Raw genomic sequence first — 22500 nt, 5'->3', positions numbered from 1 at the left:
CCAGGTCAACCTCCGCTGCTTTCAGCGGGGGTTGACCTGGTGGCCGATTCGCTCCCCGGGCACCAGGTCAACCTCCGGTGCTTTCAGCGGGGGTTGACCTGGTGGCCGATTCCTTCCCCGGGCACCAGGTCAACCTCCCGTGCTTTCAGCGGGGGTTGACCTGGTGGCCGATTCCCTCCCCGGGCACCAGGTCAACCTCCGCTGCTTTCAGCGGGGGTTGACCTGGTGGCCGATTCGCTCCCCGGGCACCAGGTCAACCTCCGCTGCTTTCAGCGGGGGTTGACCTGGTGGCCGATTCCCTCCCCGGGCACCAGGTCAACCTCCGCTGCTTTCAGCGGGGGTTGACCTGGTGGCCGATTCCCTCCCCGGGCACCAGGTCAACCTCCGCTTCTTTCAGCGGGGGTTGACCTGGTGGCCGATTCGCTCCCCGGGCACCAGGTCAACCTCCGCTGCTTTCAGCGGGGGTTGACCTGGTGGCCGATTCGCTCCCCGGGCACCAGGTCAACCTCGGCACCAGGTCAACCTCCGCTGCTTTCAGCGGGGGTTGACCTGGTGGCCGATTCCCTCCCCGGGCACCAGGTCAACCTCCGCTGCTTTCAGCGGGGGTTGACCTGGTGGCCGATTCGCTCCCCGGGCACCAGGTCAACCTCCGCTGCTTTCAGCGGGGGTTGACCTGGTGGCCGATTCCCTCCCCGGGCACCAGGTCAACCTCCGCTGCTTTCAGCGGGGGTTGACCTGGTGGCCGATTCCCTCCCCGGGCACCAGGTCAACCTCCGCTGCTTTCAGCGGGGGTTGACCTGGTGGCCGATTCGCTCCCCGGGCACCAGGTCAACCTCCGCTGCTTTCAGCGGGGGTTGACCTGGTGGCCGATTCGCTCCCAGGGCACCAGGTCAACCTCCGCTGCTTTCAGCGGGGGTTGACCTGGTGGCCGATTCGCTCCCCAGGCACCAGGTCAACCTCCGGTGCTTTCAGCGGGGGTTGACCTGGTGGCCGATTCCTTCCCCGGGCACCAGGTCAACCTCCCGTGCTTTCAGCGGGGGTTGACCTGGTGGCCGATTCCCTCCCCGGGCACCAGGTCAACCTCCGCTGCTTTCAGCGGGGGTTGACCTGGTGGCCGATTCGCTCCCCGGGCACCAGGTCAACCTCCGCTGCTTTCAGCGGGGGTTGACCTGGTGGCCCATTCGCTCCCCGGGCACCAGGTCAACCGCACCCTTTTTCGGCCGCCTTCGCCTCCAAATTTTTCCCCCCGTTTCCTTGCCCACTCCTCGGTCACTTCATACGCCCTCCCCCTTACATCCACCGTACGCAACACCTCCACCGGGCTTAATAGTCCACAACCGGGACCCAGGGCCTTCCCCGCTCTCAACAACCTCCACCCACGGTCCCCCTCCACCGGGCTTAATAGTCCACAACCGGGACCCAGGGCCTTCCCCGCTCTCAACAACCTCCACCCACGGTCCCCCTCCACCGGGCTTAATAGTCCACAACCGAGACCCAGGGCCTTCCCCGCTCTCAACAACCTCCACCCACGGTCCCCCTCCACCGGGCTTAATAGTCCACAACCGGGACCCAGGGCCTTCCCCGCTCTCAACAACCTCCACCCACGGTCCCCCTCCACCGGGCTTAATAGTCCACAACCGGGACCCAGGGCCTTCCCCGCTCTCAACAACCTCCACCCACGGTCCCCCTCCACCGGGCTTAATAGTCCACAACCGGGACCCAGGGCCTTCCCCGCTCTCAACAACCTCCACCCACGGTCCCCCTCCACCGGGCTTAATAGTCCACAACCGAGACCCAGGGCCTTCCCCGCTCTCAACAACCTCCACCCACGGTCCCCCTCCACCGGGCTTAATAGTCCACAACCGGGACCCAGGGCCTTCCCCGCTCTCAACAACCTCCACCCACGGTCCCCCTCCACCGGGCTTAATAGTCCACAACCGGGACCCAGGGCCTTCCCCGCTCTCAACAACCTCCACCCACGGTCCCCCTCCACCGGGCTTAATAGTCCACAACCGAGACCCAGGGCCTTCCCCGCTCTCAACAACCTCCACCCACGGTCCCCCAAGACGCACGTTCCAAGCCTTAACCCTCAGACCATCCACCCCCCGGGGGGGACCCCACACCCACCTGACCCCAACTCACTCCCACCAAAAACACCACCACCGCCACCGCCTCAACGGCCTGCCCAACCCAGCACTCCCACACACACACCTGCCCCACCAACGCTCCACACACGCTTTCTTCCCTTTCCCCGACCCGACCCAAGCCATCGCACCGCACCGGGTGAGGGCCTAAGCTTCCTCGCCCGCCCCCCCGCCCCCGACACGCAGGCAGGCAGAGGGAAAGGCCTCAGCGCCCCCCAGGACCGTCGCGCCGCCTTGGCCTCACGGCTTCCCTGCTCCCGCACGGCAGACACACGCCCCGCTCTACCCCCGCTGGGGCCAAAAGCTGCCTACGGCACCTGGGATTCCCAGGCGGTCACCCATCCAGGTACTAGCCAGGCCCGGGACGGTTTACCTTCCGAGATCGGACGAGATCGGGGGCATTCGGTCCGGTATGGCCGTAGGCCCCCGCCTCCCCGGGCTTTAGCGTCAGCAGCCTGGCCTCAGTCAGCCGGGCCCAAACAATTAACCCGGAGGCCGGGCCGAGGGAAAACTTCCTCCGAGCCGGCCCAAGGGGAAGGGAGGACGAGGACGCCGGGCCCGGGAGGTGACAGGACGTGCACGTCAGACCCGGGAAGCTGTGTGCCCCGAGGTTAACCCCCGGGCCGGGGCGGGGAGAGAAAAATGTTCTAAGTCCGGTAGGGACAGCAGGTCAACCCCGGTCCGAGGCGGGGAGAGAAATTTTCCAAGTCCGGCAGGGACAGCAGGTCAACCCCGGCCGCCGTAGCAGAGGTTGACCTGGTGTCCGATTCGCTCCCCGGGCACCAGGTCAACCTCGGGCGCTTTAGCGGAGGTTGACCTGGTGTCCGATTCGCTCCCCGGGCACCAGGTCAACCTCGGGCGCTTTAGCGGAGGTTGACCTGGTGTCAGATTCGCTCCCCGGGCACCAGGTCAACCTCGGGCGCTTTAGCAGAGGTTGACCTGGTGTCCGATTCGCTCCCCGGGCACCAGGTAAACCGTGGCCGCTTTCAGCGGAGGTTGACCTGGTGGCCGATCCCCTCCTCGGGCTCCAAGTCCGGCAGGGACAGCAGGTGAACCCCGGCCGCTTTAGCAGAGGTTGACCTGGTGTCCGATTCGCTCCCCGGGCACCAGGTAAACCGTGGCCGCTTTCAGCGGAGGTTGACCTGGTGGCCGATCCCCTCCTCGGGCTCCAAGTCCGGCAGGGACAGCAGGTCAACCCCGGCCGCTTTAGCAGAGGTTGACCTGGTGTCCGATTCGCTCCCCGGGCACCAGGTCAACCTCGGGCGCTTTAGCAGAGGTTGACCTGGTGTCAGATTCGCTCCCCGGGCACCAGGTCAACCTCGGGCGCTTTAGCGGAGGTTGACCTGGTGTCCGATTCGCTCCCTGGGCACCAGGTCAACCTCGGGCGCTTTAGCGGAGGTTGACCTGGTGTCCGATTCGCTCCCCGGGCACCAGGTCAACCTCGGGCGCTTTAGCAGAGGTTGACCTGGTGTCAGATTCGCTCCCCGGGCACCAGGTCAACCTCGGGCGCTTTAGCAGAGGTTGACCTGGTGTCCGATTCGCTCCCCGGGCACCAGGTAAACCGAGGCCGCTTTCAGCGGAGGTTGACCTGGTGGCCGATCCCCTCCTCGGGCTCCAAGTCCGGCAGGGACAACAGGTCAACCCCGGTCCCAGGCTGGAGAGAAAAAATTTCTAAGTCCGGCAGGGACAACAGGTCAACCCCGGTCCCAGGCTGGAGAGAAAAATTTTCTAAGTCCGGCAGGGACAACAGGTCAACCCCGGTACCGGGCTGGAGAGAAAAATTTTCTAAGTCCGGCAGGGACAACAGGTCAACCCCGGTCCCAGGCTGGAGAGAAAAATTTTCTAAGTCCGGCAGGGACAGCAGGTCAACCCCGGCCGCTTTAGCAGAGGTTGACCTGGTGTCCGATTCGCTCCCCGGGCACCAGGTCAACCTCTGGCGCTTTAGCAGAGGTTGACCTGGTGTCAGATTCGCTCCCCGGGCACCAGGTCAACCTCGGGCGCTTTAGCAGAGGTTGACCTGGTGTCCGATTGGCTCCCCGGGCACCAGGTAAACCGTGGCCGCTTTCAGCGGAGGTTGACCTGGTGGCCGATTCCCTCCCCGGGCACCAGGTCAACCTCCGCTGCTTTCAGCGGGGGTTGACCTGGTGGCCGATTCGCTCCCCGGGCACCAGGTCAACCTCCGCTGCTTTCAGCGGGGGTTGACCTGGTGGCCCATTCGCTCCCCGGGCACCAGGTCAACCGCACCCTTTTTCGGCCGCCTTCGCCTCCAAATTTTTCCCCCCGTTTCCTTGCCCACTCCTCAGTCACTTCATACGCCCTCCCCCTTACATCCACCGTACGCAACACCTCCACCGGGCTTAATAGTCCACAACCGGGACCCAGGGCCTTCCCCGCTCTCAACAACCTCCACCCACGGTCCCCCTCCACCGGGCTTAATAGTCCACAACCGAGACCCAGGGCCTTCCCCGCTCTCAACAACCTCCACCCACGGTCCCCCTCCACCGGGCTTAATAGTCCACAACCGGGACCCAGGGCCTTCCCCGCTCTCAACAACCTCCACCCACGGTCCCCCTCCACCGGGCTTAATAGTCCACAACCGGGACCCAGGGCCTTCCCCGCTCTCAACAACCTCCACCCACGGTCCCCCTCCACCGGGCTTAATAGTCCACAACCGAGACCCAGGGCCTTCCCCGCTCTCAACAACCTCCACCCACGGTCCCCCTCCACCGGGCTTAATAGTCCACAACCGGGACCCAGGGCCTTCCCCGCTCTCAACAACCTCCACCCACGGTCCCCCTCCACCGGGCTTAATAGTCCACAACCGAGACCCAGGGCCTTCCCCGCTCTCAACAACCTCCACCCACGGTCCCCCTCCACCGGGCTTAATAGTCCACAACCGAGACCCAGGGCCTTCCCCGCTCTCAACAACCTCCACCCACGGTCCCCCAAGACGCACGTTCCAAGCCTTAACCCTCAGACCATCCACCCCCCGGGGGGGACCCCACACCCACCTGACCCCAACTCACTCCCACCAAAAACACCACCACCGCCACCGCCTCAACGGCCTGCCCCACCCAGCACTCCCACACACACACCTGCCCCACCAACGCTCCACACACGCTTTCTTCCCTCTCCCCGACCCGACCCAAGCCATCGCACCGCACCGGGTGAGGGCCTAAGCTTCCTCGCCCGCCCCCCCGCCCCCGACACGCAGGCAGGCAGAGGGAAAGGCCTCAGCGCCCCCCAGGACCGTCGCGCCGCCTTGGCCTCACGGCTTCCCTGCTCCCGCACGGCAGACACACGCCCCGCTCTACCCCCGCTGGGGCCAAAAGCTGCCTACGGCACCTGGGATTCCCAGGCGGTCACCCATCCAGGTACTAGCCAGGCCCGGGACGGTTTACCTTCCGAGATCGGACGAGATCGGGGGCATTCGGTCCGGTATGGCCGTAGGCCCCCGCCTCCCCGGGCTTTAGCGTCAGCAGCCTGGCCTCAGTCAGCCGGGCCCAAACAATTAACCCGGAGGCCGGGCCGAGGGAAAACTTCCTCCGAGCCGGCCCAAGGGGAAGGGAGGACGAGGACGCCGGGCCCGGGAGGTGACAGGACGTGCACGTCAGACCCGGGAAGCTGTGTGCCCCGAGGTTAACCCCCGGGCCGGGGCGGGGAGAGAAAAATGTTCTAAGTCCGGTAGGGACAGCAGGTCAACCCCGGTCCGAGGCGGGGAGAGAAATTTTCCAAGTCCGGCAGGGACAGCAGGTCAACCCCGGCCGCCGTAGCAGAGGTTGACCTGGTGTCCGATTCGCTCCCCGGGCACCAGGTCAACCTCGGGCGCTTTAGCGGAGGTTGACCTGGTGTCCGATTCGCTCCCCGGGCACCAGGTCAACCTCGGGCGCCTTAGCAGAGGTTGACCTGGTGTCAGATTCGCTCCCCGGGCACCAGGTCAACCTCGGGCGCTTTAGCAGAGGTTGACCTGGTGTCCGATTCGGTCCCCGGGCACCAGGTAAACCGTGGCCGCTTTCAGCGGAGGTTGACCTGGTGGCCGATCCCCTCCTCGGGCTCCAAGTCCGGCAGGGACAGCAGGTGAACCCCGGCCGCTTTAGCAGAGGTTGACCTGGTGTCCGATTCGCTCCCCGGGCACCAGGTAAACCGTGGCCGCTTTCAGCGGAAGTTGACCTGGTGGCCGATCCCCTCCTCGGGCTCCAAGTCCGGCAGGGACAGCAGGTCAACCCCGGCCGCTTTAGCAGAGGTTGACCTGGTGTCCGATTCGCTCCCCGGGCACCAGGTCAACCTCGGGCGCTTTAGCAGAGGTTGACCTGGTGTCAGATTCGCTCCCCGGGCACCAGGTCAACCTCGGGCGCTTTAGCGGAGGTTGACCTGGTGTCCGATTCGCTCCCCGGGCACCAGGTCAACCTCGGGCGCTTTAGCGGAGGTTGACCTGGTGTCCGATTCGCTCCCCGGGCACCAGGTCAACCTCGGGCGCTTTAGCAGAGGTTGACCTGGTGTCAGATTCGCTCCCCGGGCACCAGGTCAACCTCGGGCGCTTTAGCAGAGGTTGACCTGGTGTCCGATTCGCTCCCCGGGCACCAGGTAAACCGAGGCCGCTTTCAGCGGAGGTTGACCTGGTGGCCGATCCCCTCCTCGGGCTCCAAGTCCGGCAGGGACAACAGGTCAACCCCGGTCCCAGGCTGGAGAGAAAAAATTTCTAAGTCCGGCAGGGACAACAGGTCAACCCCGGTCCCAGGCTGGAGAGAAAAATTTTCTAAGTCCGGCAGGGACAACAGGTCAACCCCGGTACCGGGCTGGAGAGAAAAATTTTCTAAGTCCGGCAGGGACAACAGGTCAACCCCGGTCCCAGGCTGGAGAGAAAAATTTTCTAAGTCCGGCAGGGACAGCAGGTCAACCCCGGCCGCTTTAGCAGAGGTTGACCTGGTGTCCGATTCGCTCCCCGGGCACCAGGTCAACCTCTGGCGCTTTAGCAGAGGTTGACCTGGTGTCAGATTCGCTCCCCGGGCACCAGGTCAACCTCGGGCGCTTTAGCAGAGGTTGACCTGGTGTCCGATTCGCTCCCCGGGCACCAGGTAAACCGTGGCCGCTTTCAGCGGAGGTTGACCTGGTGGCCGATTCCCTCCCCGGGCACCAGGTCAACCTCCGCTGCTTTCAGCGGGGGTTGACCTGGTGGCCGATTCGCTCCCCGGGCACCAGGTCAACCTCCGCTGCTTTCAGCGGGGGTTGACCTGGTGGCCCATTCGCTCCCCGGGCACCAGGTCAACCGCACCCTTTTTCGGCCGCCTTCGCCTCCAAATTTTTCCCCCCGTTTCCTTGCCCACTCCTCAGTCACTTCATACGCCCTCCCCCTTACATCCACCGTACGCAACACCTCCACCGGGCTTAATAGTCCACAACCGGGACCCAGGGCCTTCCCCGCTCTCAACAACCTCCACCCACAGTCCCCCTCCACTGGGCTTAATAGTCCACAACCGGGACCCAGGGCCTTCCCCGCTCTCAACAACCTCCACCCACGGTCCCCCTCCACCGGGCTTAATAGTCCACAACCGAGACCCAGGGCCTTCCCCGCTCTCAACAACCTCCACCCACGGTCCCCCTCCACCGGGCTTAATAGTCCACAACCGGGACCCAGGGCCTTCCCCGCTCTCAACAACCTCCACCCACGGTCCCCCTCCACCGGGCTTAATAGTCCACAACCGGGACCCAGGGCCTTCCCCGCTCTCAACAACCTCCACCCACGGTCCCCCTCCACCGGGCTTAATAGTCCACAACCGGGACCCAGGGCCTTCCCCGCTCTCAACAACCTCCACCCACGGTCCCCCAAGATGCACGTTACAAGCCTTAACCCTCAGACCATCCACCCCCCGGGGGGGACCCCACACCCACCTCACTCCAACTCACTCCCACCAAAAACACCACCACCGCCACCCGCCTCAACGGCCTGCCCCACCCAGCACTCCCACACACACACCTGCCCCACCAACCCTCCACACACGCTTTCTTCCCTCTCCCCGACCCGACCCAAGCCATCGCACCGCACCGGGTGAGGGCCTAAGCTTCCTCACCCGCCCCCCGCCCCCGACACGCAGGCAGGCAGAGGGAAAGGCCTCAGCGCCCCCCAGGACCGTCGCGCTGCCCAGTGGTTGGCCGTGACTTCGATTCCTAAAAACGAGAACTCCTGGATGGGTTTAATTTTCCACCCATCAGAGTTCAATTGTGAAATGACCTGATTAGTAAATTTTTCGACCGCTGACTGATCCCTGCCCACCACGGCGATATCATCGACGTAGTAGAGCAGTTCACAGTCAGGGGGAATCTCCAATTTTTCCAATGTCCTGGCCAGCCACTGCGTTGCCACTGAGGGGGAGTTATGATAGCCTTGGGGTAATACCTTCCACCTGTATGGGCGTCCCTCGAAAGAGAAGTCCAGCACCCCACAGGGATCGTCCAGAGGAATTTGGTAGAACATATCCTTTAAGTCTATTGTCGTGCCAAACTGATATTTTTGATTGGCCAAGACCTCTTCTATCTCTGGATGGACCCATTTAACAGAATACTGGACTGGTCGAATTCTCTCATTGGCCTTGCGGTAATCAATTACCATCCTAAATTTTTTGGCCGGGGCCGTCGAGCCAGGTTTTGGTATTCCCCAGGCCGGGGAGAGGTACTTGCTTTCGTTAATGCGATAAATTTGATTGTCCCTAATTAAATTACCTATTAATTCAGTAATCCCTGCCAGAGCCGCTTCCCCCCTGGTAGGAATAGGCCTAAACTTCCAAGGTTCAGGCCTCACAATCTCAGGGGTATGGTGCTGAATTAAGGGGTCTGTAATTCGTATGGGCAGTGCTGCCAACACAGGCTGTAACTGCAACGCCCTAATGGCTCTGACGCCCAGTATGTTTTTACCTCCGATGATTGCCCTGAACCATAATAGAGGTCCATTTGAGAGTCCCAGCTTGGCTTTCACCAAAGGGGCCTTCTTGGCCTGATTAACCCCTGGACATACAGGTGTGCCTTGGTTTTTTGGTGGGCTACATCGGGGGTAATAACATTGATCTGGGCGCCCGTATCAACTAAAAACTTTGTCTTAACCTGATTTTTATCTCTAATCCATACGTACGGCCTGGTATCAATACTAAATTCATCACTATTATCAGCTGAATTGTTAACATGATTAGAGGGAAGTGGTGTACAATTAACTATCTGAGGTCTTGGTTGGAACACCCGTTTTTTGACGGTTGGTTTTGGTGGATTCGGTTAGAGTTGTAGGTAATGGATTTAGGGTTCGCCATCCACCTTTCAGGATTCCAACCCAGCTCTATGGCTTGTCGTTCCAATTTTACATTAGATATATTTTGTAATTCTTCGGACTTTTTCCCCCTTTGCAGGAGGAACCCTATTAACGCATATCTGTATCTGCTGAGCAGGGAGTTAGGACTACGGCCCGGATTGGGGCTGCGCCCTGGGGACGGACGAGCCAGGGGACCATCAGTGTGACACCTTTCCGAATTGGCCGAATCATTAAAATGCACTTTTGGGCCTCGCCATCCCGGAGGGAATGAATCTTCCCCACGGGAGTGCAAGTGTCGAGTTCCCTTGGGTGAGGAGCCCGGGGATTCACTAGCGATCTCCGGGAGGTCCTCCTCCAAGTTGAACAAATATGCCAATTCTTGTCCTTCCGCACCCCTTAGATACAGCAGAATCCCAGGGTCCTTACTAGGCAATCCAGAGACTGCCACCTGCGTAGCCGACCCAGATACAGGTACGCGGGTGTGATCCTGAATATGAAGGTAGTAAAAAGGACTCTGGGCTTGCGCTGCAGTAAGGCCGACGGGGCCTCCAATTACAGGCACCCAATCTATGGCAGATAGCCCTGCCACAGCACGGATTAGCTCCCTAGATGTTTTTCCTAGTTTTAGGGGCTATAGACATAGCCTGAAAGGAGGTCTTACATAATAACACGCCCAAAGCGGGCACTGTTATGGGCCACGTCCCATTATTTTGGAGATCTTGGAGTGAGCATCCGCTGCCCCGCCATGAGGCATTAGTGGCGAGGTAGATAGCCTCAGTCCCAGAAAGCCACTCATTGGCATGCTCCAAAATCAGACGCCCGAGACAGACCAGGGTAGTTTCACCCGGCCTGCGCTTGGTGTCGTCCGACAGAGCTTTAAGCTCAGCTGTTGTTCTCTCCCTCTGCACAGTATTAGAGGTGGACAAATGAGTATCATGATTCGTCACAGTTTTTGTGACAAAAACAGGACATGCCTCCAAAGAGGGTTTTGTAGATTCTGGACAATTTGAAGGGTTTTGATTGGTCTGATTAATTTGGTTAATTTGTACGTGATGAGACTCATGGGTAATCGGTTGGAATTCATGATTAACTAATGACAAAATATGGGATCTTACCACTCCCAACTCAGACTCCAACTTTGTCACCATGTTTTCTAACTGTAATATAGTCTTTGTCATGGTCATGATTATGTCCTTTTTATGGTATACCCCTCTACCAAAAGCCCCTCGCTTTTTCAAGGAAGTTAGAGAGCATGCCCAATCCTTAATGGAATCGGTAGCTTTTGGCGAAAGGGTAATCAGTCTAGGCAAGTCTCCGCTTTTGCATTGAATTCCAATAGTTTTTAAAATTTTTTCTACTCTTCCCATAGATTCCTCCACTGACCCAGGCGTAAGAGGGTCCTGGGAATCTACGGACATAATCTGAAAGGGCGTTTTGGGGAAATCAAATGAGAGGTTGTCATGATTCTCTAATAGGCATGACAACCCTAACATAGTTAATTTTACTAAATAACTTTTATTCTGATTACCCCTTTTTACTATAATTTGGCATTCAGTGCCTTGTTGTTCCTCTTCGGCCTCACCCTTGTGGAACAAAAGATGCTCCTGTTCGTTCCCTGAGCGAGCTCCTACCCTCCAGGGACAGCGGAGAGCATGCCCCCGTGCTCCAGCCTCTCCTGACGGGGTGGATAAGGTGGCCTGCGCCCCTGAGGATCCCATCCTCGTCGCCGTGTCAGTGCGGGCAGAATCGCGGGCAATAAACCCCCCGCTGACCCCGCACCAGCGTCCCGTCCGGATCCCCACGGGGCCTCAGACGAGGGCAAAGAAGAGACCGCAGAAGCCCGCCGACAGGCAAAGGCTGCTCCCCTCCTCAGCAGGCCAACCCCACCCACCTCTGGCAGGGGCCTAGAGACCAGTGATGCACTAGAGAGAGAAGGCTGGAGGGAAGCTAATTCCCGGTTGGTCAGGAGCTGACTCGCTCGTTGAAAGCAAGGGTGAGACGAGGAGAGGAAAATTGAATAAAATGATGATTGTATTTATTAACAAAAAGAGCAACTTACAAACAAACAACACAGTATGTAAACTAAACTAAACTTATAGAACTATTCACTAACTTAACTACGTCTAATCATATTCTAAACACTTACACTAAACATCAACAAGAGTTCCATGGAAGGAGTCTATATGAGACTTTTCTTGTAAAACAAAAGGGTAGAAAGACTTAGTGAGTTTTTTTCTCCGAGCTATGGGGGGATAAATTAGTTTTTTACCCCTATATACTCTGGATGACTAGTTGTGTCACCCTATTGGATACCTTGAGGTCCAGCCTATCAAGGTTCCCTCCCAACTGGTTTTTCCAATGGGGATTGGAGAGAAGGGAGAGAGAGAAAAGGGGGTTACAGAGAGAGAGAGAAACTTTAACAATGAACAGTTAACTAACAAGATCCTTAACTATGGGCTTATTAACCAATTGTGCAGCTTGGAGCAAATGATTTTAGCTCCGGGTTACAGCTTTTAGTTGGTTCTGAGCTACAGTCTGTTAAGTTCCCCTACACAGCCCGAATTAAGCTTTAAAGTTAGTGTCTCAGGGCGTGGAGGGGGTTTTACGTGTCCTGTTAGGCGTAAAGGTCCTGTCCAGTGGTCTAGTCGAGTGCGATGGTCACGTCCGGCGAAGAAGAATCGAGGCGATGGCAGCGGGAGCGTTGGTGCTGCGAGGGTGGCAGGCTCTAAGCTTCAATTGGAGTGAACGCAGTACCCCACCCTAGGGGTGAGGCCAGTTCGACCCACTCCAAATCCGCTTTGAGCTGCTTGTCGGCGGCGAGGTCGGGGGTGCCGCAGTGATTTGACAGGCTCTGGGTACTAACGAGCGAGAGCGCGGTACCCCACCCTAAGGGTGAGGCCAGTTCGCCCCTCACCCAATTTACCTCAGAGCTGCTGCCTAAGCTCTTTTTGTGTCAGTGATACAGCTAGTGCCTCCGCAGGCGGACCCTGCTGGGCGGATGTGGAATTGCTTCAGGGAATCTTCAAAAAGTCAGGAGCTCTTCAAAAAGTCTTCGCCTCAGAGGCAGCTGGTACCAAGTGCCCCGAGCGCTGTGCGGCGCTGCCTTATATTCCCCGATCTCATACATTATTCATGAGTTTATTTACATACGGACGTTCTGAACATCCTGCTTTCAAACAGGTCCTTCTCTACAAGCTGCCTCACCTTTGTCCAATGAGGAGCCTGGATTTCAAATCCATCATTTTGAAATGTTTGTGAGTTCAGGTTACCGGTAAGACCAACTGACACAGAGTGACCGTTGTAGGGGGCTGCTAATTGGCAGCCTATGTACCTTTTAGAGAGTCTCCCTGACCCTGTAATGATATTAAAGGCCCAAGGCTTGTTTCCCATGGCCCACGGGGACGACTATGCCCGAGGGATGAAAAATCCCTGACATGCCCCCGCGGCCACGTGGGGAAGGGCAAGCTCTTTGGCTCTTACAGGCAGCAGGAGAGTTTTTTGGGAATACAGAGGTTCCTAGACAGCCGATTAAATGCCAATTGCGGTTCAGCTATGTCTTTAGGTTTTTCCGGTAAGTTGAAGTCAAATCACACAAGTACCTTATTTACATTATTTACATTTACAATATTTTAAGTTACAATCCTATTGATATAGTTCGGTTTGTTTTTTCAATGATTTGAACCTCTACTTGCGATTGGTTTTTGATTTTGCAACAGGATTTACAACATGATTTGCAACAGTACATAGAACACGTGATTATACATTTGAATAACAAGGCAATCAATCCAACAGCAACAATGATTATTAATCGTGAAATAAACCCTCTCAAAATTTGCCCGCTGAGATACCCTAAGGGTTTTGTTATCCATGTCCATAGGTCCCATTGCACACCCAACACCATTGTCCAATTATTTTCTTAGCAATTAAATAGTCTGTGTTGTTGAGACGTTCCTCCGCCCAGGTTAGATGACGCTCCGGATCCGTATGTAGGGCGGCAGGAAAGTCGAGGTTCAACGATGGTGGCCGTGGCGAGTACGTAATTAACTGCTCTGTTAATGGTACTGGAACCAGTGACACTCCTGCTTCAGAACTATCTGGTAGGACAGTACAAATCCAACAATGGGTAAGATTTAGGTCTTGGGCTACAACAGTGGACGTCTTAACGTAAAGATTGTTAATATCCCAGTGATCAAGGGTTCCCATGGGAAGCAGGCTTAGGGCGATCTGTAACAGTGATTACAGAGATTTTATTATTACAAAATTACGTTCCTCTTCTGTTTAACCAGTTATGATGAACAATGATTTTGGGGTCTTGCAAAAGGTAAGTGTTGGGGTACTGTCCAGGTTGGTCGATTTTCGCCATAATTGGTTTAGATTGTCCTGGTCCTGGTAATAGCACCCAAACTTTATCTCCTTGATTATATACCGGGTTCCATGGTTCTTTAATTTTGGGCTGGATGTTTGGCCACCTGGACGTGGCTCGGTTGATGTTTAATAAAACTTTGTCCAAATGTGCATGCCAGCCTTTGTAATCTTGATTAACATTTTCTATTTTTAAATGTTCCTTGATAATAGCAATTTTCCGCTCCACCACTCCATTGGCTTCGGGGTGGTACGGCAGGTGGAAATGCCAATGAGTATTCCATTCGCGGCATAAGGAGTCCAGGAGAAAAGAATTAAATGGAGGGCCATTGTCCGATTGGATCTCTTGGGGAATTCCCCAATTGGCTGCACACTTGATTAATCAACCTTTTATGTCCCTAGCAGTGGTTCGCCTGGTTGGTGCTGCCCATACTTGACGAGTCCCTAGGTCCACAATAACAAGTGCCTTTGGGAACTGTCGGGCCCCCAGCAGGGGCCCCATAAGGTCCACCAGCCAGGTAGCCCCAGGTTTAAAATATTGTGGATCTAGGGAGTCTTTCTGAAATTTCACTTGATTTAATCGTTTATTAGAGTTACACTCTAGGCAATTACGTGTTACTTCCTTCCAGACCTTAAAAGTTATGTCAGGTGCGTGCGTCTGATTCTGACCTCCAAAGCTTCCGACAGACCTTTGGTCCCCAGTGGCCCCAGGTGCAATGCAACCAGCGGGCCAGTTCAGCCGAATTAAGAGTTTTCAAGCTGGTGTTAATGCACACCTTTGCCTGATTGGGATTGTCTGGGGATGGCTGCCCACCGTAGCTTTGTAGGTGAGAATTCAGAAACGAATGTAGTTGGTTTGAGTTGGGTCTATGGGAAGGGCAATGTCTTACGAACCAAATACGCGATTTAGACTTATTGACCATAGTCTTAATTTGGTGCCAGATGTTATTATATTTTTGCGGCGATCCCTCTCCCGTTAGGATCTTTATCGCGTATTCTGAATCTATTCCCAACACTGGAGCTTCGGTGGTGTGCTTTTCAATTGCGTGCTGAACAGCGAGATAAACGCCTCTCACCTCTGCAGCTTGGGCAGAGGTGTCCTGTGCCTCCGTCACGATTTTTAGATAGTTGCACTTGGCACAGAACATTCCAGATTTTACCATCTGATTCGTGCTGCCATCAGAAAACAACCATGGAGCGTGACTCTCCGTTCTGATGACAATTGCGGAAGGTTTTAGTTCCGCAGGAAGAGGAGCGTTTATCAAGGTCCACGATGCCCAATTAGATTTTGCCAAATAGAGTAATTTAGACCAAGTCAAATCCTCACCACCAAACTCCAATGGGTGCCCTTCCATGAGCCAGCAGAGGGATGAAACAACTGGGCCTCTTACTGTCCCATGAAGGTGGTTCCAAGGCATTGCCGCCTCTAAGGCGAGGAGCATCTTTCCATAGATGCCATACCGAACCTGACTACTTAATAATTTTTAAATTGATCGTCCTACAACATGATTACCTTGTTCTACCCTGACAATAACTTGGTCAAAGCTGAGCTCAAGATTGATCAATACCGGGGAACTATGATCTACCCGGTTCAGCTTTGATGGGGTCTGTAAGGAATGCAACATCAGCTTGTATCCTGTTAATTGGGCACTAGACCAAACTGAGTTGTGTTTTTTCTTTAATTTGGACTGCAAAACTCCTAGGGCAGGAGCGTATCTGGTAGGGATTAGTGACCGATGATAGTTTAGAAAGCCAAGTACCTCTTGAGTTTCCTTCAAAGTTGTGGGAGGATGATTCAACCATTTTTGCACTTGCTTTGGATCAATTTCAGTGGCCCAGTGGTTGGCCGTGACTTCGATTCCTAAAAACGAGAACTCCTGGATGGGTTTAATTTTCCACCCATCAGAGTTCAATTGTGAAATGACCTGATTAGTAAATTTTTCGACCGCTGACTGATCCCTGCCCACCACGGCGATATCATCGACGTAGTAGAGCAGTTCACAGTCAGGGGGAATCTCCAATTTTTCCAATGTCCTGGCCAGCCACTGCGTTGCCACTGAGGGGGAGTTATGATAGCCTTGGGGTAATACCTTCCACCTGTATGGGCGTCCCTCGAAAGAGAAGTCCAGCACCCCACAGGGATCGTCCAGAGGAATTTGGTAGAACATATCCTTTAAGTCTATTGTCGTGCCAAACTGATATTTTTGATTGGCCAAGACCTCTTCTATCTCTGGATGGACCCATTTAACAGAATACTGGACTGGTCGAATTCTCTCATTGGCCTTGCGGTAATCAATTACCATCCTAAATTTTTTGGCCGGGGCCGTCGAGCCAGGTTTTGGTATTCCCCAGGCCGGGGAGAGGTACTTGCTTTCGTTAATGCGATAAATTTGATTGTCCCTAATTAAATTACCTATTAATTCAGTAATCCCTGCCAGAGCCGCTTCCCCCCTGGTAGGAATAGGCCTAAACTTCCAAGGTTCAGGCCTCACAATCTCAGGGGTATGGTGCTGAATTAAGGGGTCTGTAATTCGTATGGGCAGTGCTGCCAACACAGGCTGTAACTGCAACGCCCTAATGGCTCTGACGCCCAGTATGTTTTTACCTCCGATGATTGCCCTGAACCATAATAGAGGTCCATTTGAGAGTCCCAGCTTGGCTTTCACCAAAGGGGCCTTCTTGGCCTGATTAACCCCTGGACATACAGGTGTGCCTTGGTTTTTTGGTGGGCTACATCGGGGGTAATAACATTGATCTGGGCGCCCGTATCAACTAAAAACTTTGTCTTAACCTGATTTTTATCTCTAATCCATACGTACGGCCTGGTATCAATACTAAATTCATCACTATTATCAGCTGAATTGTTAACATGATTAGAGGGAAGTGGTGTACAATTAACTATCTGAGGTCTTGGTTGGAACACCCGTTTTTTGACGGTTGGTTTTGGTGGATTCGGTTAGAGTTGTAGGTAATGGATTTAGGGTTCGCCATCCACCTTTCAGGATTCCAACCCAGCTCTATGGCTTGTCGTTCCAATTTTACATTAGATATATTTTGTAATTCTTCGGACTTTTTCCCCCTTTGCAGGAGGAACCCTATTAACGCATATCTGTATCTGCTGAGCAGGGAGTTAGGACTACGGCCCGGATTGGGGCTGCGCCCTGGGGACGGACGAGCCAGGGGACCATCAGTGTGACACCTTTCCGAATTGGCCGAATCATTAAAATGCACTTTTGGGCCTCGCCATCCCGGAGGGAATGAATCTTCCCCACGGGAGTGCAAGTGTCGAGTTCCCTTGGGTGAGGAGCCCGGGGATTCACTAGCGATCTCCGGGAGGTCCTCCTCCAAGTTGAACAAATATGCCAATTCTTGTCCTTCCGCACCCCTTAGATACAGCAGAATCCCAGGGTCCTTACTAGGCAATCCAGAGACTGCCACCTGCGTAGCCGACCCAGATACAGGTACGCGGGTGTGATCCTGAATATGAAGGTAGTAAAAAGGACTCTGGGCTTGCGCTGCAGTAAGGCCGACGGGGCCTCCAATTACAGGCACCCAATCTATGGCAGATAGCCCTGCCACAGCACGGATTAGCTCCCTAGATGTTTTTCCTAGTTTTAGGGGCTATAGACATAGCCTGAAAGGAGGTCTTACATAATAACACGCCCAAAGCGGGCACTGTTATGGGCCACGTCCCATTATTTTGGAGATCTTGGAGTGAGCATCCGCTGCCCCGCCATGAGGCATTAGTGGCGAGGTAGATAGCCTCAGTCCCAGAAAGCCACTCATTGGCATGCTCCAAAATCAGACGCCCGAGACAGACCAGGGTAGTTTCACCCGGCCTGCGCTTGGTGTCGTCCGACAGAGCTTTAAGCTCAGCTGTTGTTCTCTCCCTCTGCACAGTATTAGAGGTGGACAAATGAGTATCATGATTCGTCACAGTTTTTGTGACAAAAACAGGACATGCCTCCAAAGAGGGTTTTGTAGATTCTGGACAATTTGAAGGGTTTTGATTGGTCTGATTAATTTGGTTAATTTGTACGTGATGAGACTCATGGGTAATCGGTTGGAATTCATGATTAACTAATGACAAAATATGGGATCTTACCACTCCCAACTCAGACTCCAACTTTGTCACCATGTTTTCTAACTGTAATATAGTCTTTGTCATGGTCATGATTATGTCCTTTTTATGGTATACCCCTCTACCAAAAGCCCCTCGCTTTTTCAAGGAAGTTAGAGAGCATGCCCAATCCTTAATGGAATCGGTAGCTTTTGGCGAAAGGGTAATCAGTCTAGGCAAGTCTCCGCTTTTGCATTGAATTCCAATAGTTTTTAAAATTTTTTCTACTCTTCCCATAGATTCCTCCACTGACCCAGGCGTAAGAGGGTCCTGGGAATCTACGGACATAATCTGAAAGGGCGTTTTGGGGAAATCAAATGAGAGGTTGTCATGATTCTCTAATAGGCATGACAACCCTAACATAGTTAATTTTACTAAATAACTTTTATTCTGATTACCCCTTTTTACTATAATTTGGCATTCAGTGCCTTGTTGTTCCTCTTCGGCCTCACCCTTGTGGAACAAAAGATGCTCCTGTTCGTTCCCTGAGCGAGCTCCTACCCTCCAGGGACAGCGGAGAGCATGCCCCCGTGCTCCAGCCTCTCCTGACGGGGTGGATAAGGTGGCCTGCGCCCCTGAGGATCCCATCCTCGTCGCCGTGTCAGTGCGGGCAGAATCGCGGGCAATAAACCCCCCGCTGACCCCGCACCAGCGTCCCGTCCGGATCCCCACGGGGCCTCAGACGAGGGCAAAGAAGAGACCGCAGAAGCCTGCCGACAGGCAAAGGCTGCTCCCCTCCTCAGCAGGCCAACCCCACCCACCTCTGGCAGGGGCCTAGAGACCAGTGATGCACTAGAGAGAGAAGGCTGGAGGGAAGCTAATTCCCGGTTGGTCAGGAGCTGACTCGCTCGTTGAAAGCAAGGGTGAGACGAGGAGAGGAAAATTGAATAAAATGATGATTGTATTTATTAACAAAAAGAGCAACTTACAAACAAACAACACAGTATGTAAACTAAACTAAACTTATAGAACTATTCACTAACTTAACTACGTCTAATCATATTCTAAACACTTACACTAAACATCAACAAGAGTTCCATGGAAGGAGTCTATATGAGACTTTTCTTGTAAAACAAAAGGGTAGAAAGACTTAGTGAGTTTTTTTCTCCGAGCTATGGGGGGATAAATTAGTTTTTTACCCCTATATACTCTGGATGACTAGTTGTGTCACCCTATTGGATACCTTGAGGTCCAGCCTATCAAGGTTCCCTCCCAACTGGTTTTTCCAATGGGGATTGGAGAGAAGGGAGAGAGAGAAAAGGGGGTTACAGAGAGAGAGAGAAACTTTAACAATGAACAGTTAACTAACAAGATCCTTAACTATGGGCTTATTAACCAATTGTGCAGCTTGGAGCAAATGATTTTAGCTCCGGGTTACAGCTTTTAGTTGGTTCTGAGCTACAGTCTGTTAAGTTCCCCTACACAGCCCGAATTAAGCTTTAAAGTTAGTGTCTCAGGGCGTGGAGGGGGTTTTACGTGTCCTGTTAGGCGTAAAGGTCCTGTCCAGTGGTCTAGTCGAGTGCGATGGTCACGTCCGGCGAAGAAGAATCGAGGCGATGGCAGCGGGAGCGTTGGTGCTGCGAGGGTGGCAGGCTCTAAGCTTCAATTGGAGTGAACGCAGTACCCCACCCTAGGGGTGAGGCCAGTTCGACCCACTCCAAATCCGCTTTGAGCTGCTTGTCGGCGGCGAGGTCGGGGGTGCCGCAGTGATTTGACAGGCTCTGGGTACTAACGAGCGAGAGCGCGGTACCCCACCCTAAGGGTGAGGCCAGTTCGCCCCTCACCCAATTTACCTCAGAGCTGCTGCCTAAGCTCTTTTTGTGTCAGTGATACAGCTAGTGCCTCCGCAGGCGGACCCTGCTGGGCGGATGTGGAATTGCTTCAGGGAATCTTCAAAAAGTCAGGAGCTCTTCAAAAAGTCTTCGCCTCAGAGGCAGCTGGTACCAAGTGCCCCGAGCGCTGTGCGGCGCTGCCTTATATTCCCCGATCTCATACATTATTCATGAGTTTATTTACATACGGACGTTCTGAACATCCTGCTTTCAAACAGGTCCTTCTCTACAAGCTGCCTCACCTTTGTCCAATGAGGAGCCTGGATTTCAAATCCATCATTTTGAAATGTTTGTGAGTTCAGGTTACCGGTAAGACCAACTGACACAGAGTGACCGTTGTAGGGGGCTGCTAATTGGCAGCCTATGTACCTTTTAGAGAGTCTCCCTGACCCTGTAATGATATTAAAGGCCCAAGGCTTGTTTCCCATGGCCCACGGGGACGACTATGCCCGAGGGATGAAAAATCCCTGACATGCCCCCGCGGCCACGTGGGGAAGGGCAAGCTCTTTGGCTCTTACAGGCAGCAGGAGAGTTTTTTGGGAATACAGAGGTTCCTAGACAGCCGATTAAATGCCAATTGCGGTTCAGCTATGTCTTTAGGTTTTTCCGGTAAGTTGAAGTCAAATCACACAAGTACCTTATTTACATTATTTACATTTACAATATTTTAAGTTACAATCCTATTGATATAGTTCGGTTTGTTTTTTCAATGATTTGAACCTCTACTTGCGATTGGTTTTTGATTTTGCAACAGGATTTACAACATGATTTGCAACAGTACATAGAACACGTGATTATACATTTGAATAACAAGGCAATCAATCCAACAGCAACAATGATTATTAATCGTGAAATAAACCCTCTCAAAATTTGCCCGCTGAGATACCCTAAGGGTTTTGTTATCCATGTCCATAGGTCCCATTGCACACCCAACACCATTGTCCAATTATTTTCTTAGCAATTAAATAGTCTGTGTTGTTGAGACGTTCCTCCGCCCAGGTTAGATGACGCTCCGGATCCGTATGTAGGGCGGCAGGAAAGTCGAGGTTCAACGATGGTGGCCGTGGCGAGTACGTAATTAACTGCTCTGTTAATGGTACTGGAACCAGTGACACTCCTGCTTCAGAACTATCTGGTAGGACAGTACAAATCCAACAATGGGTAAGATTTAGGTCTTGGGCTACAACAGTGGACGTCTTAACGTAAAGATTGTTAATATCCCAGTGATCAAGGGTTCCCATGGGAAGCAGGCTTAGGGCGATCTGTAACAGTGATTACAGAGATTTTATTATTACAAAATTACGTTCCTCTTCTGTTTAACCAGTTATGATGAACAATGATTTTGGGGTCTTGCAAAAGGTAAGTGTTGGGGTACTGTCCAGGTTGGTCGATTTTCGCCATAATTGGTTTAGATTGTCCTGGTCCTGGTAATAGCACCCAAACTTTATCTCCTTGATTATATACCGGGTTCCATGGTTCTTTAATTTTGGGCTGGATGTTTGGCCACCTGGACGTGGCTCGGTTGATGTTTAATAAAACTTTGTCCAAATGTGCATGCCAGCCTTTGTAATCTTGATTAACATTTTCTATTTTTAAATGTTCCTTGATAATAGCAATTTTCCGCTCCACCACTCCATTGGCTTCGGGGTGGTACGGCAGGTGGAAATGCCAATGAGTATTCCATTCGCGGCATAAGGAGTCCAGGAGAAAAGAATTAAATGGAGGGCCATTGTCCGATTGGATCTCTTGGGGAATTCCCCAATTGGCTGCACACTTGATTAATCAACCTTTTATGTCCCTAGCAGTGGTTCGCCTGGTTGGTGCTGCCCATACTTGACGTTCGTTCTGCAGCCTGTGGCCGTGGTTCTCTGGCCCTTCCGAGCCAAGCGCCTGGACCGCCATTGGCGCTTGCCCTCCCGGCAAAGGGCTTTTTTTTCCGTACCTGTGTGACGGTGATGTACAAAGGGCATGTCGTGCACCGAGGTGGGCTGCCCCCAGTCGGGCAGGACGTCCTGGGAGTGGAGAGGTCGGGGGTCGGCTGCGGCGTGCGGGCTGCGAGGGGCAGCCCGCCGCCCCTCGCCCCCTTCTGTGATCCCTCCTCTGTGGACAGCAGGCCAGGACCCGCCCAGTGTTTGGAGCGGACAAGGAACACCCCCCTCCGCCACCGACGCCCACAGGGCTGCGGCGGTGCAGCTGACACGGCGCGGGGGGGGAGGGAAAGGCGCGTACCTCCCGAATCAGGTAAAAAAACTCCAAAATCAATCGTGACAACTCTTAGCGGTGGATCACTCGGCTCGTGCGTCGATGAAAAACGCAGCTAGCTGCGAGAATTAATGTGAATTGCAGGACACATTGATCATCGACACTTCGAACGCACTTGCGGCCTCGGGTTCCTCCCGGGGCTACGCCTGTCTGAGCGTCGCTTGAAGGTCAATCGTCCGCGCGGCTGCGTTGCTGTCGGCAGGTCGTGGCCCTCTTCGCCTGTCGGCGCTGCGGACCGTGAGCGACCCTGCCCGGAGGGGCACGCTGTGGCGTAGACACGGCTGGGGAGTCGCAGGCTCTGGGGTTGCTGGTCCGTTGACCCCCTCTCTTTTCCGTTCCGGTAGGGGAGGGAGCACGGCCTCTCCCTCCCATCGCCTTCGTTCCCCTAAAGTCAGACCCGATGCCCCGGAGCGCCCGCTTCGGAAAGCTCGTCCTGTGCGTGGAGGAGCGCTGTCACGGCGGCCGTTCCCGCGTACCCCCGTCGCC

The 22500-nt window shown here is 54.4% G+C and overlaps 3 non-coding genes across 3 annotated transcripts; 1 reads left to right on the top strand and 2 right to left on the bottom strand.

The window, feature by feature from the left end:
- Positions 1-2449: 2449 nt before the first annotated feature.
- Positions 2450-2568, bottom strand: LOC142009945 (5S ribosomal RNA). The gene has a single exon (XR_012644702.1). It is a non-coding gene; the product is annotated as a 5S ribosomal RNA (ribosomal RNA).
- Positions 2569-5477: 2909 nt separating this feature from the next.
- On the bottom strand, positions 5478-5596 carry LOC142009944 (5S ribosomal RNA). The gene has a single exon (XR_012644701.1). It is a non-coding gene; the product is annotated as a 5S ribosomal RNA (ribosomal RNA).
- A 16425-nt stretch (positions 5597-22021) lies between these two features.
- On the top strand, positions 22022-22174 carry LOC142009840 (5.8S ribosomal RNA). Its single transcript, XR_012644612.1, has one exon. It is a non-coding gene; the product is annotated as a 5.8S ribosomal RNA (ribosomal RNA).
- Positions 22175-22500: the final 326 nt, after the last annotated feature.

Source organism: Carettochelys insculpta, chromosome 2 (genome assembly GCF_033958435.1).
Source record: "Carettochelys insculpta isolate YL-2023 chromosome 2, ASM3395843v1, whole genome shotgun sequence".
Classification (NCBI taxonomy): Eukaryota; Metazoa; Chordata; order Testudines; family Carettochelyidae; genus Carettochelys; species Carettochelys insculpta.
The sequence above is the reverse complement of the archived record's forward strand: the minus strand, read 5'-3'. Positions and strand labels throughout refer to the sequence as shown.